This window comes from Crinia signifera, chromosome 6, assembly GCF_055691185.1.
Source record: "Crinia signifera chromosome 6, ASM5569118v1, whole genome shotgun sequence".
NCBI classification, from domain to species: Eukaryota; Metazoa; Chordata; class Amphibia; order Anura; family Myobatrachidae; genus Crinia; species Crinia signifera.
In genome coordinates this window covers 248,992,147-249,006,695 of record NC_139222.1, presented here as the reverse complement: position 1 = coordinate 249,006,695, position 14,549 = coordinate 248,992,147, and positions in this window count along the sequence as shown.

The window sequence follows — 14,549 nt, the reverse complement described above, 5'->3', positions numbered from 1 at the left end:
CTGGATAATTTACCTTCCAATTCCATCTCCTGAAAATATTGTAACATTTTTGGGGCTAAGATGTCCCCAAATTTTTTGTAAAGCTTCCAGGCAATCCATCTATCCTGGGGGCTTTACCAGCCGATAAGGATTTAATTGCTGCTTCCACCTCCTCAATTGAAAAGGGGGAGTCCAGTAAGCTCCTATCTTCAATGGAGATGGAAGGAAGCTCAATACTATTCAAATAATGTTCTATATACCTACTCCCATAGTTAAGTTTTGATTTATAAACTTCACTAACCTCAGCAATTTCCGGAGTGGTTGTCTGCATAACCCCTACACCCATATCGATTTTATTCATTATACATCTATACAGCTCATCATAATTTGTAGATGTTCCACCCACCCCCGCTGAGCCGCTAGCCACTCTAATCTGGATGCTTCCGTTTGCTCATGCAAATATCTCTGCTCCATTATGAACACCAAGGCGCTTCGTAACAGTTCCGCTTAGCTTGTGCAATTTTTTTTAATAAATACTCCTCAAAGAAAGGCTTTAGAGGTATCCCAGACCACTGTTGAGCTGGCAGAGTCCATATTTCCCCCAAAGAAACCATCTACCATCACCTGTACTTCCTCAATATTATCGGTCTGATCAAGCCATGAGGGTTGATGTCTCCAATATGTAAAACCCACCCGAGGATCTGAGTTTATTTGCATCAGCACAGGTGAGTGGTCTGAGATTCCCCGAGCCTTATACTCTCTCCGAGAGATATTCTTAAGCACATTTCTAAAGACAAAGATAATATCAATTCTTGAAAATGTATTATACAGGGGAGAATAAAAAGAGTATTGATTCACATTAGGATATCTTTCTCTCCAAAGGTTCCACCAGTCTATTTCAGTTATAAATTCGGCCAAACCAGTTTTTTTATTTACCCCGCCTTCTTGCTGTTCCACCTATCGATACTGGAATTCATCACCGCATTAAAGTCACCTAGACAGACAATATGGCTGTCCGGTCGAGCAGTTACAAAGTTAACCGCCTGACGCAGTACCTCAAAGGAGAAGGGGGGAGGAATATATACAGCCAAAATATGTTTAAAATAAGGTTGGATAAACATTTATTGGTTAAAAACATCCACGGGTATGAATAAGTAACAATCTGTCTTTAAAATATCAGAACATACTATACAACAAGGGATTATCTACTATAAACATAGGTTGAACTAGATGGACGCAAGTCTTTATTCAGCCTCACCTACTATGTAACTATGTAAGGCATGGGAGAAGGTTGCCGGGTGGGGCAGAGGATGCCTGGTTATTATCATAGACACCCTCATCCTGCAGCTGTGCTCCTACAGAGAGAGACATGATTTTATATATATATATATATATATATATATAATGGGAAGGAAACAAATGGCGGCACTCGTAGGTGAAAAAACTTGATTTTCAAATACGTGCAAAAGATGTCCGACGTTTCAGGGATGTCCCCCGTTTTCAAGGTGCAGAACACAACAACAGTGACATGTGTAAGATCTCTTACCTTTATGGGGCTAGAGAAGGCTGAGGCGGGAGCCTGTCCCCCACGTCCATGGCCGGCGTCTAGCAGGAAGCAGCTGGGCCAAGGTCGACCCTATGAAGTTCGGCTGTGGGGAGGGAGGGTTTGGTGTAGGCTGTAGGCTGTAGGCTGCGGTGATTAGGTGTAGGCTGTAGGCCGCGGTGGTTAGGTGTATTCTGTATGGGTAGGGGTTTGGATGGTTAGGGTTAGGCTGCAGAAAATAAAGGTTAGGGAGAGGCAGGGGACAATACTTACCCTAGAACTGTTAGGTGCATGGCTGTTGGGATGCCTGGATCAGTATTCTGACTGCGGCATTCTCGGTGCTGGGATCCTATATACAACTTATCAGCGTCTCTAAAACTCTACAGAATTATTGTCGGATCTGGCTGGTTGGAACGAAAAAACTGGTAATATCTGAAAGACGGTTTGTCAGTTTTCCAGCATTTTGAAGCACATGTTGTAATTTTATCTGATTTATTACCAGGTTTTTGATCCAACAAGCCAGATTGGACAATAGATTTGTAGATGGCTAGCGTTGTTTCCTCCCTACACACTTCCATGTGCTACATGAGCTGGTCACTTTTCCATCAGATGGTCCCCAGGATATTGTGCAGGCTTGGTGTGATATGTTGGCCATGCACACTGGGGGGATGAACTTAGGTCTACAGTCATTAGGTCGACCCCATTAGGTCGACTGGCAGGAAGGTCGACCTGATTTAAGGTCGACATGGGCCAAGGTTGACATGACTTAAGGTCGAATTTGCATAAAGGTCGACATGATGAAGGTCGACTGGTCATAAGGTCGACATGGGGTTTTCACTGGTTTTTTAGCCGAATGTCGACACCGTCGACATGGATACAGTTGGCAATGAGAATCGTACCCTCGCATCGCTCGCTTCGCTCGCAATGCATCGGGCACGGTGGCACGCTTCGCTCGCCAAAGCTTTAATAACCTCCTCCACGCCCTAGTGGATGGTAGGGCATGAAATACCGCCTGTCGGCACATGTCGGCTCAAAAAACAGTGAAAAACCACCATGTCGACCTTATGACCAGTCGACCTTCCTCATGTCGACATTTATGCAAATTCGACCTTAAGTCATGTCGACCATGGCCCATGTCGACCTTAAGTCAGGTCGACCTTCCTGCCAGTCGACCTAGTGGGGTCAACCTAATGACTGTAGACCTAAGTTCATTCTAATAGATGATCGCTTACCCACTGGGGGGGTAGATTTATTATGCTCGGTGAAGTGATAAAGTTTCAGTTTTTTTTATCACCGGCCAATCAGTTCCTATCTGTCATTTTTCAAACCAAGCCTGTAACTTCACAGGTAGGAGATGATTGGTTGGTGATAAAGACCAGACACTTTATCACTTCATCGAGCTTAATAAATCTGCCCCTGAAGGTGTAATGGTTAGCATTACTGCCTCACAGCACTGAGATCATGGGTTCCATTCCCACCATGGCTCTGACTGTGCGGAGTTTGTATATTCTCCCTGTACTTGCGAGGGTTTCCTCCATGTACTCCGGTTTCCCCCCACAATCCAAAAATATACTGGTAGGTCAATTGGCTTCCAACAAAAATTAACCCTAGAATGTCTGTGTGTGCATGTGGTATGGAATATAGATTATAAGCTCCACTGGGGCAGGGACTGATGTGAATGTTCAAATACTGTATACTATGTAAAGCGCTGCAGAATATGTGTGCGGTATATAAGAAACTTTTAATAAATACATAAGGCATAGTTAGTTGTAAGGCCAGAATAAAGCCCAAATTCCCGCAGGTTCTCTATAACCAATGGTAGATAATTAACATAGTCTGTCATACCTACCAAGAGGTCATCCGCATATAAAGATATAATATTACTTCTCGGGCCCTCCCTCTCACCCCCACTGCCTAATAACGCCCTTAATTTACACGCAATCGGTTCTATGGCGACCGCGAACAGTAGGGGCGAAAGGGGGCACCCTTGTCGAGTGCCTCTTAAATGCGGGGCTGAATCACATATATATCCTTTAACTGAGATTCTTGCCCATGGGGATTGATATAGCAAGAAAACCCAGTTGATAAACCTAGGGCCAAGCCCGAATGCAGACAGAACATGCCTTAAATAAAGCCATTCCACTGAATAAAAAGCTTTATTTGCATCAAATGATGAAATCGCGACATTTCTGCCCACGGAGTCGGCCAGCTGAAGGTACATAAATACTCTACGCAGGTTGATTGCTGTAGATTTCCCACTCATAAAACCGGTTTGGTCCGAATGAACAATCTTTCTGATCACCCTAATCTGGTTGCCAGAATCTTGGCATAGATCTTAGCGTCTGTCGTGATCAAGGTGATTGGCCTATAGGAATCTACTAGGGAGGGGTCCTTACCACTTTTTGGAATGACAGTAATGATAGCCTCTGTCATTGATCTGGATAATTTACCTTCCAATTCCATCTCCTGAAAATATTGTAACATTTTTGGGGCTAAGATGTCCCCAAATTTTTTGTAAAGCTTCCAGGCAATCCATCTATCCCGGGGGCTTTACCCGCCGATAAGGATTTAATTGCTGCTTCCACCTCCTCAATTGAAAAGGGGGAGTCCAGTAAGCTCCTATCTTCAATGGAGATGGAAGGAAGCTCAATACTATTCAAATAATTTTCTATATACCTACTCCCATAGTTAAGTTTTGATTTATAAACTTCACTAAAGTGACCCCGAAAGGCCTCAGCAATTTCCGGAGTGGTTGTCTGCATAACCCCTACACCCATATCGATTTTATTCATTATACATCTATACAGCTCATCATAATTTGTAGATGTTCCACCCACCCCCGCTGAGCCACTAGCCACTCTAATCTGGATGCTTCCGTTTGCTCATGCAAATATCTCTGCTCCATTATGAACACCAAATACTCCTCAAAGAAAGGCTTTAGAGGTATCCCAGACCACTGTTGAGCTGGCAGAGTCCATATTTCCCCCAAAGAAACCATCTACCATCACCTGTACTTCCTCAATATTATCGGTCTGATCAAGCCATGAGGGTTGATGTCTCCAATATGTAAAACCCACCCGAGGATCTGAGTTTATTTGCATCAGTCGAGGTGAGTGGTCTGAGATTCCCCGAGCCTTATACTCTATCCGAGAGATATTCTAAGCACATTTCTAAAGACAAAGATAATATCAATTCTTGAGAATGTATTATACAGGGGAGAATAAAAAGAGTATTGATTCACATTAGGATATCTTTCTCTCCAAAGGTTCCACCAGTCTATTTCAGTTATAAATTCTGCCAAACCATGTTTTTTATTTACCCCGCCTTCTTGCTGTTCCACCTATCGATACTGGAATTCATCACCGCATTAAAGTCACCTAGACAGACAATATGGCTGTCCGGTCGAGCAGTTACAAAGTTAACCGCCTGACGCAGTACCTCAAAGGAGAAGAGGGGAGGAATATATACAGCCAAAATATGTTTAAAATAAGGTTGGATAAACATTTATTGGTTAAAAACATCCACGGGTATAAATAAGTAACAATCTGTCTTTAAAATATCAGAACATACTATACAACAAGGGATTATCTACTATAAACATAGGTTGAACTAGATGGACGCAAGTCTTTATTCAGCCTCACCTACTATGTAACTATGTAAGGCATGGGAGAAGGTTGCCGGGTGGGGCAGAGGATGCCTGATTATTATCATAGGCACCCTCATCCTGCAGCTGTGCTCCTACAAAGAGACATGATTTTTTATATATATATATATATATATATATATATATATATAATGCTGCACAAGGTCCGGCACTCCTTATTTCTCCCATACACTTATGCCCAGGTGCTCATCAGCGGGGAAACGATGAATCGCTGCCACATACGTACACCAACCAAGAAAGAGATGTCACTCCGGGACTTTTGTAGAAAGTGCAAAAAACTTTACTGTAGAATGCCCATGTTGGCATTCTACAGTAAAGTTTTTTGCACTTTCTACAAAAGTCCCGGAGTGACATCTCTTTCTTGGTTGGTGTATATATATATATATATATATATAATGGGAAGGAAACAAATGGCGGCACTCGTAGACTGACGGTGAAAAAACTTGATTTTATAACATCATCAAATACATGCAAAAGATGTCCGACGTTTCTGGGATGTCCCCCGTTTTTAAGGTGCAGAACACAACAACAGTGACATGTGTAAGATCTCTTACCTTTATGGGGCTAGAGAAGGCTGAGGCGGGAGCCTGTCCCCCACGTCCATGGCCGGCGTCTAGCAGGAAGCAGCTGGTGCTGCACTTCCGGCTCTTCCACCGGGAACACGCGACCCGGGTTACCTAGGCAACCTGCGTGTGTATAAAAAATATGACAGTGAAAATCTATAAACTCCACACAGACATAGGCATTCATCCACACTCACACCACTTATCTAAGAAATAAAGACGCGTACAACTGAATGGGCTTAAAGGGGACGGCTTATTTATTTTGAGCAGGGGCGGCCTATTTGAATCTAACTAAAATTTATGTCCCTGCTCTAACTAAGGTGGCGGGCAAAGAACGGCATGCAAAATAATTAACATTGCTGGAAAATAACAAAGTAATAAAAATAACAAACTCCGGATCTAAGGGCCACCTGCCCTTAATTGCCAAGGACCGGCCACCTGCCAGCGTCCAAGACAACGGCTCAATTACGAAGCGGACTTTTCAAAAGGGGCCAATTGCCCTTAAGGTCAGGGGGTTGACCTTCTGCTTCTGCCCCTGACCTCGCAAATATCACTAAGGCAGAGCTCACCACTCTGCCCGAGTCATCAAAAAATTGGGCCACCTGCCCTAAACTACAAATGTCCGCAAGAATTTACGCTATCCGAAGTAGATGATCGTTAAGGTCCAGATGCGGGCCCACCTGGATCGGTGATGCCCACATCTCGACATCAACGACCAGCTAAGTGTAAATACAGCTCTAATTTAACTACCGTTCTTTCCGCCATATCAGTTCAGCTTGAACTGACCCGCCACCAACCTAATTCCAAATACTCCCTCAACTAAACCTCTAAACTTCTCAATGCGTCTATTAAATTCTGAAAAAACAAATCCATCCCGACTAAAGAGAGATGCACCCCGTCCGGCCTGTACAGGGTCTCGTTCCTAAAGGATATGGCCTCGTGCCTGACGACCACTCCGCCCTCCGTTACTATAGCCCTGCCGACTACTGAATTGATCCGCCTACGTACCAAATCAATGGCACCCGGATTGAGTGCATCTCTCCAAACCCTCCTAGGTATAATCTCTGACCAGAAGAAACGGCAAAATCTCCATTCTCTGATCAGGTCCAGCAATAAATTCCTAATCTCAAATCGTATATTGAGACCGGAATTATGCGTGAGGTCGTTGCCCCCCAAGTGGATGATGACAAAAAGTGGGTAACCAAACGCCCTAACTGACTCATCCAAAAGACCCCTCAACGCGGACCACCTCATACCTCTACGCCCCAGCCAACGGATAAATCGCGTCTCAGGGAAACGTTCCGTATCCGTGGTTACCTGGGACAAGGACAACCAATAAATAAATGAATGCCCCACCATCCAAATCATATTGGTGTCCAAGCGTTGACCTGTAAGTTGAAATGATATATACTGTTAGAAAATTTGAAATAAATGCAAACATCTGGCAAAACTTTAAAGGGGGGCCCGGGAGATTCCCTTAAAGGTGATTTTGAAGTTCTATATTAAATTGTTGATAACTAATCGGACTGTGATTTGGGTGATCTATTTAAGACTAATTGATTATTTGACCCACTTGAATTATGTATAATCTCTACTTGTTGTTTCTTATTCTATGGTGGGGAAGGGGGGGGGGGGGGGGGTGGGTCACCCGATTTGACTTGAGGCAAAAAACACAAATCTTCCACCAGTTGGCTAGAGCCTAATTTAAGACTGGTGATAACACAAAAAATTCCTCAAGGCCCCTCAAACACTAAAGCGTGTTTGGGCGAGCGGCTACTCCTCAAATGGGCTCACTGGACTATGTCGGCCTGATGTATCGCTTAAATGCACCAGACCGCCATCTTCCGAGTGCTCGTATGTCGACCTGAGACCAACCCGCCGCAGCGGCTGCCGAAGCGGCGCCGATACGAAAAGAGTGTGTCCCAAAGTCGGCTGGAGAAAGACCCTGATGCAATATACAGCGCCTGAAAACCGACCTGAACTGGAAGTTAGTAAGGGGGGACCCGTCGATGTGCATCAGCCAGGCCCCGGGCAATAGGGGCCGCAACTCCACGTAAGCCAGAGCCGCCGCCACCGGACAGATCCGGCGATCGCCACTCCGACCCAAATGGACCCACTGCCCCCTGCCCGCTACATCAGTCTTTGAGCGCTGTATCTTGCACCATAAACCGTCGTGGTGCACGTCGACATGGCCGAACAGCATAGGCGAGGGAGATGCCCTGGTTGCGGACACCAGTTCGCCTACTCTGAACGCCCCATGGAAAGCCATGGCAAAGGCCAGCCTGAAAAGTCGAACCTCGTAATCGTTTGAGCAAATTACTCTTAGGGACCTCGAGATTCGACGCAACAGGCCGGCATCAATCGGCCGTCGCCTGTCGGGCAAAACCGGCCTGGCTCTGGCCCATCCCTTTAGCATCCTGGAAAGCATGAAAGACTTGGTGATGTCTCTCTTCCCACCAAGACGCAAAAAGAATGATATGCCTGCCAGAGAGCGTCCAACAAAACTTCTGGACTTACCCTCTGTGTACAGGTTCCATACATAGGCATTAATAAGACGCTTGGAGCTCTTACCTGTGCCACCCTGTTCAAGCATGAACTCGCTCCAGCGCTCCCATGAGGCCAGATAAGCTCTAAATGTAGCTGGCGCTAGCGACCGCAGGGCCAGCTCCTCTACCCCTCCAGAGGCACCTGCCATAAAAAAGATGGACATTGTTCACCATACTTCTGGGCTAAAGGCACAAGTTGCCTGAATCTTACCCATTCGAAACGGGACAATGCATCCGCTACTTCATTGAGAACGCCTGGGACGTGCTTGGCTCGCAACGTAATGTTGTTCGCCAAGCACATCATCACCATCCGTGCTAAAATACGCAAAACTGGGAGAGAGGTTGACCTTAGTTGTGTAATGGATTGGACCACCCCTAGGTTATCGCACCAAAAGACAACCTCCTTGTTTCCCAGTTCTGCGCCCCAGAGCTCTAAGGCGACCATTATTGGAAATATTTCCAATAATAGCATATTCTTGGTCATGCCGTCTCGTGCCCAAGATTCGGGCCAGGCCTCTGCGCACCAACGTCCCGCATAAAATGCGCCGAATCCGGAAGATCCTGCAGCATCTGTATATAATTCCAACTCCGCATTTGCAACGGCTGGAGCTTGCCATATGCATATGCCGTTGAAATTATCCAGAAACATTTCCCACACTTTCAGATCCCTCTTCATTTCTGAAGATAGACGTAGAAAATGGTGGGGTTTGCGAATCCCGACAGTCGCTCGTTGAAGTTTTCTACAAAATATTTTGCCCATGGGTATAACTCTACATGCGAAATTAAACAGGCCCAATAAAGATTGAGCCTGTCTAAGTGTTAACTTAGCAGCCGCGATGGCATAACATATTTCGTCATGTAACCGGCGTACTTTATCTAGAGGAAGCTTACACAGACCTAGTTCGGAATCAATTTTAATTCCGAGGTACACCAAATCAGTAGTGGGTCCCTCGGTTTTTTCCCCTGCCACGGGAACCCCGAAATCTCTAAATAAATCAAGCGCTGCTTCTAGTAACCTAAGGCACAGGTCAGAATTTGGAGGACCCACTAAAAGAAAGTCATCCAAATAATGAGTAATGCTGTCAACTCCCGACACTTCCTGCAGGCACCACTGCAAAAATGTGCTAAAGCGCTCAAAATAAGCACATGAAATGGAGCAACCCATGGGCAAACATTTATCTATGTAAAAACCCCCATTCAATTTAAATCCCATGTACTGAAATGCGTTCTTATGCAAAGGTAATAGTCTAAAAGCGGATTCAACATCCAATTTGCACATGAGGGCACCAGGACCAATTTTCCGAATGATGTCTATAGCATCCTCAAATAAACAATAATTAACTGTGCATAAATCGTCATTGATGGCGTCATTGACAGACGACCCTCTAGGACAAGAAAGATGCTGAATCAGCCTGAACTTCCCTTTAACTTTTTTGGGAACCACCCCAATAGGGGACAAAATTAGTCCCTCGACTGGTGGTGTTGAAAACGGGCCTGCCATGCGACCTAGTTTTATCTCGGCTTCAACTTTTTGTGATATTATGTCAGGATGTTCCATGGCGGAGCGTAAGTTTCCCTTACTTCCCGTACTAATTGGAGCGGAAACAGGTAATTGAAAACCTTCTGAAAATCCGGACTGCAAAAATCTTGCTCCATCTTTGTCCGGATACCGTTCCAGCCATGGTAACATCCTGACCAATACTATTGGAGTTGGGGCTCTATCCAACGACAGGTGCCGCTGGACCGCGGCTTTGTTTTGTCGTGGACTGAGCCCCACCTCCCCCTCCAGTTGGTGGTTTAGTGCAATCCTTGATTGCGTGTGGACCTCCGCATCTGATACAAAGGTGCCGAAAACGACACCGATTTCCCAGGCTGCATTGCCCATTATTAAATGAGTAGCACCTACCATGACCATGCTTCGTATTACTTCCCTTATTAATATTATTGTAAGGCCTACTCCCATACTGTCTTACCCACCCCTTATTTTCTGGAGCCCTAATAGGTGTAGCTGATTCGGCAACCTCTCCGTATAACTCTACGTCTTTTTTACCAAAATCGTACACCTCCCGGCCATGTTGCTTCCTCCTAAACTCTTCGTCATAGACCCGCCATCCGGGTCCGACGTAAGAGGTGTAGAGTTTATGAATAAGGAACTGGTATCTCACCAGGTTCACATACTCATCTGGATGTGTCTCTAAATAATAGGCCGCAAAAATAAGTATGCCTCTCACCCAATTATTATAAGTACGAAAGGCATCCTCGCTAGCGGGTCCTTTCTTCCTTGCGGCTAGGAGGGCCCGCCTATCTTTGCTTGTTAAAGCAAAGATATCTACATAGCGCCCTTTTCTGATCCTATCCCTAGCCCTAGGACGCAAACCCCGCTTAACAGCGGTGTTTGCGCATTGCACCGCATCAGACTCAACCGATACATTAGAGGACCCGGAGCTATGGGACCTATATTCTCTACGCCTCTTTCGCCTTCGTCTCCTCGCGACGCCGTCCGAAGATGACTTATCCTCGGAAGACGTCGATGCCAATGAGGAATCAGAGGTTTCATTTCTGCGCCGTCTCTTACGAGACTTTGCAGACCTTTTCCGCTTAGCTTTCTTCCCTACCGATGAATCCTCTGACCCCCCACTGTTAGACCCTGCATTATCATCCTCTGACCAGTCAGGATCATTCGTGGACTCACCAGTATCAGATGATGCCGCCCTCCTTCTTCTACGTTCACCTCCTCCTCGACTTGACGATGGTCCTTCCATGGCTTGTTCCGCGGAATCTTGACCTGTCAATAGAGGTTCGTTAACAACCCCCATCACAGGTGGGACATTCGGCGATACCCTTTCAGCAGAGGAAATGGCATTTCCCCCTCGCGCCGCAGTAATAGTCGGGGCTATCGCTTTGGCTATGAGGTCAGATACTGACTCCAAAGTTGCCGAAGGGGCAGTTTCCCCCTGCCCACCTGGCCCGGTGGTTAACAGAGGAGCCACTGCCGACACCACCGCTGCGCATATAGATGTAAGCGCCGATGTGTCTAATGACACGGTGTTACCCTCTGTGTTCCTCCCTGCAACCGCGTCCGCATATGAGCGACCCGGTTGCGTCCTGGCCCCTTGTGGCGCCATATTGGTCTCCCTAGCCTTCTCCGCGACCAACCTTCTCCTCGCTGCCCGTCTGGATCTGGCGTTAGAATTTCTAACCCCCTCTACAGGATTCCTTTCGGAATCACTTTGTTGGTCCCCGTCGCTACCCTCGCCTTCTTTGCTTGAAACAGCAAAGGGAGCTTGCTCTTGTGGACCGGATTCGCTGCTTTGCGAATCCACTTCACCTGAGTTAGTGCTTGAGGATACGGATTCGGCCGAATCCTCGCTATTATCCTGCCACGTAGCTACGGCCGCTTTAAACATTTCAAATTCGGCATCAGTTAACTTATGCCTCATGTCCTCAATAAATTGCCCCCTGAGGTTGCCATTATAATTAATACCACTAGATGGCGCTGCTGCCACATTCCTATTATTTCCTTTTTTATGGGACCTCCTGTTATTCCCCTTTTCTACAGCAGAGGGCGCTCCAGGCATAGAAGTGCCTGCAACACCCTCAGCAGCATCTCCGGCTGCACCCCTGCGGCCATTTCTAGCTCTGGCGGCCATTACACGCCCAGTGCTCATAGGCACTGCACCCCCCTTTTTTCCTTTATTTGACTTTACTACCCTGCCTGCCTGACGTGCGGATGCGGGGCCGGAGTGACTCCTGGCACCCGCATCCCTCACTGCACCCCCTTTTTTGCCTTTATTTGGCGCTCCGGTCCCCCGACCGTCGCGCCATGCCTCTGCTACCCTGCCTGCCTGACGTGCGGATGCGGGGCCGGAGTGACTCCTGGCACCCGCATCCCTCTTAGCTGATGCGGCGGATGCCTCAGGCCTAGCGCCTGAGCTCCGCCGCGCGACGCTGTGTGACACGGCGGGGACGGGAGCCGGCACATCACCTCTAGCCGCCCGCCCCCCCGCGCGTGACTGGCGTGAGCGGGTTGCCGGAGGGATTCCTGAGCCTCCGGCAGCACCGCCACGCCGCCCTGTCCTGCCCTGCACGATGCTGGTAACCGACGGAGCGGGCGGTCGCGCCTGCGCTCCGGCCGACCTCCTTCTAGGAGAAGGGGATAGCCCCCTCTCACAGCCTCTGGATGGAGGCCTGGCTCTGAGCCTGCTCGACTCCCCAGGCTCACCCAGCGCAGCGTACCTAGCGGGAGCCCCCGCAGTGCGCTTAGGCCTTAGTGACATATTCAAAGCTAAATCAGTGTTAGGTTATATATAGCAAGAGGGAAAGATTTTGTAGTGGTGAAGATAGTTTAGCAGTGAGATTATAGATAACTGGGGTGAAAGAGAAAAAAGATAGATAGAGAGAGTATAAGAAATGTTAGATCTCTACACAGGCTAATAATTGTTCTGTACTCAACAGTCCAAACGTTTCCTGAAGCAAGAGGCAGAATCTTCTGGAAGCAAGAACATCACCCCATCAATCTCCACCTCTGACCTCAACCAGCCTATCCTGAACCGTCATTCAAATCAGCCAACCCGTCAATCAAGATAAGCCGAACCCCCGGGGCCCAGATCAAGTGTGTGAGCTAAGGATTCCTGCCAATAGCCAGATGAGTTTATGCTGTTTTCAGTCAGACAAGCTGGCTTCTACAGTCTAACAGTGACATATAAAAAAGTACTTTAAAATGCAGCATATTCAATCGCCTGTGCCGCACAGACTCCATTTGAATGACTGAGAAAGAAATAGCACATTGACTTTGAACTATGTTTAGAGATTGAGAAAGAAATAGCACATTGACTTGCTCACATGCCCATGCACCAAGGGGTTCGTGGGTTAAACCATTAGGCCCTTTAGGGAACGGGCAGCGATGCATCCTTCTACCATCAAAGTAGCCCTGGCCAATAAATCCAAAGGAAAGGGTCCGAACACCCAGTGGCCAGGCATTTCGCCGAAATGGATCATACTTTGAGTGACCTCAAACATCTAATTATCGAACATATACCTGCCCAGCTGAGAGGAGGAGACAGGGACACCAGACTTCTTCAATCCGAAGCAAGGTGGATCTTCAGACTAAAGACCACCCACCCACAAGGGCTGAATGAAAGAATGCCTTGGAACGTTTTCTTAAAATAACAACAGGTTTATCGACAGTAATGTCTGTGTCCATAGGCTAGTTGATCATTCAGGAGCAACACTAATAATAGTTCTACTTAGTACAAATTAGTCCCCGGCACATAGGTTTGAGTTTAGCTTGTCATTGACCCACAGACATAAACTCTGTGGTTTAAATAATATAACAGTCGTTTTTTCTCCACCAGAGGAGTTAACTGTCTTGCATGTGACCTTCCACAGTGTTATAGCCACTGTCAACTATAGACGCATGTCGACCATGCAAACATGACATCTCTAAACATAGTTCAAAGTCAATGTGCTATTTCTTTCTCAGTCATTCAAATGGAGTCTGTGCGGCACAGGCGATTGAATATGCTGCTTTTTAAAGTACTTTTTTATATGTCACTGTTTAGATTTTCACTGTCATATCTTTTATACACACGCAAGTTGCCTAGGTAACCTGGGTCGCGTGTTCCCGGTGGAAGAGCCGGACGTGCAGCACCAGCTGCTTCCTGCTAGATGCCAGCCACGGACGTGGGGGATGGGCTCCCACCTCAGCCTTCTCTAGCCCCATAAAGGTAAGAGATCTTACACATGTCACTGTTGTTGTGTTCTGCACCTTGAAAAAGGGGGACATCCCCGAAACGTCGGACATCTTTTGCACGTATTTGATGATACACCATTTGTTTCTTTCCCATTATCTCAAGTATTGGAAGGCACCGGAGCAATTCATTCTAAAGGGACTGAGTGCCGGTCCGCCCCACAACCTATATATATATATATATATATATATATATATATATATATACTGGTCTCTTCACACTAAGTCATGTGGTATTTAAGGGAAATGTAAAGGAGACTCATGGCATAAAAGGGGCATTTAGAACACAGGCATATAGGAGCCTGATGTCACAAAGGGGACATGCGAAGGAGCATGTGCAGGAGTCTGACAGCATATAGTGGGCATGTGGAGGGGTCTGTTGGCATTTATTGGACATGTGGTGGGACTTGAGGCCATATATTGGGCACATGGATTAGTCTGATGGCATACAGTAGGAGCAAGTTTCATCTTTGCTCCTTTGTCCATGGCTAGCCATGGCTCGCCA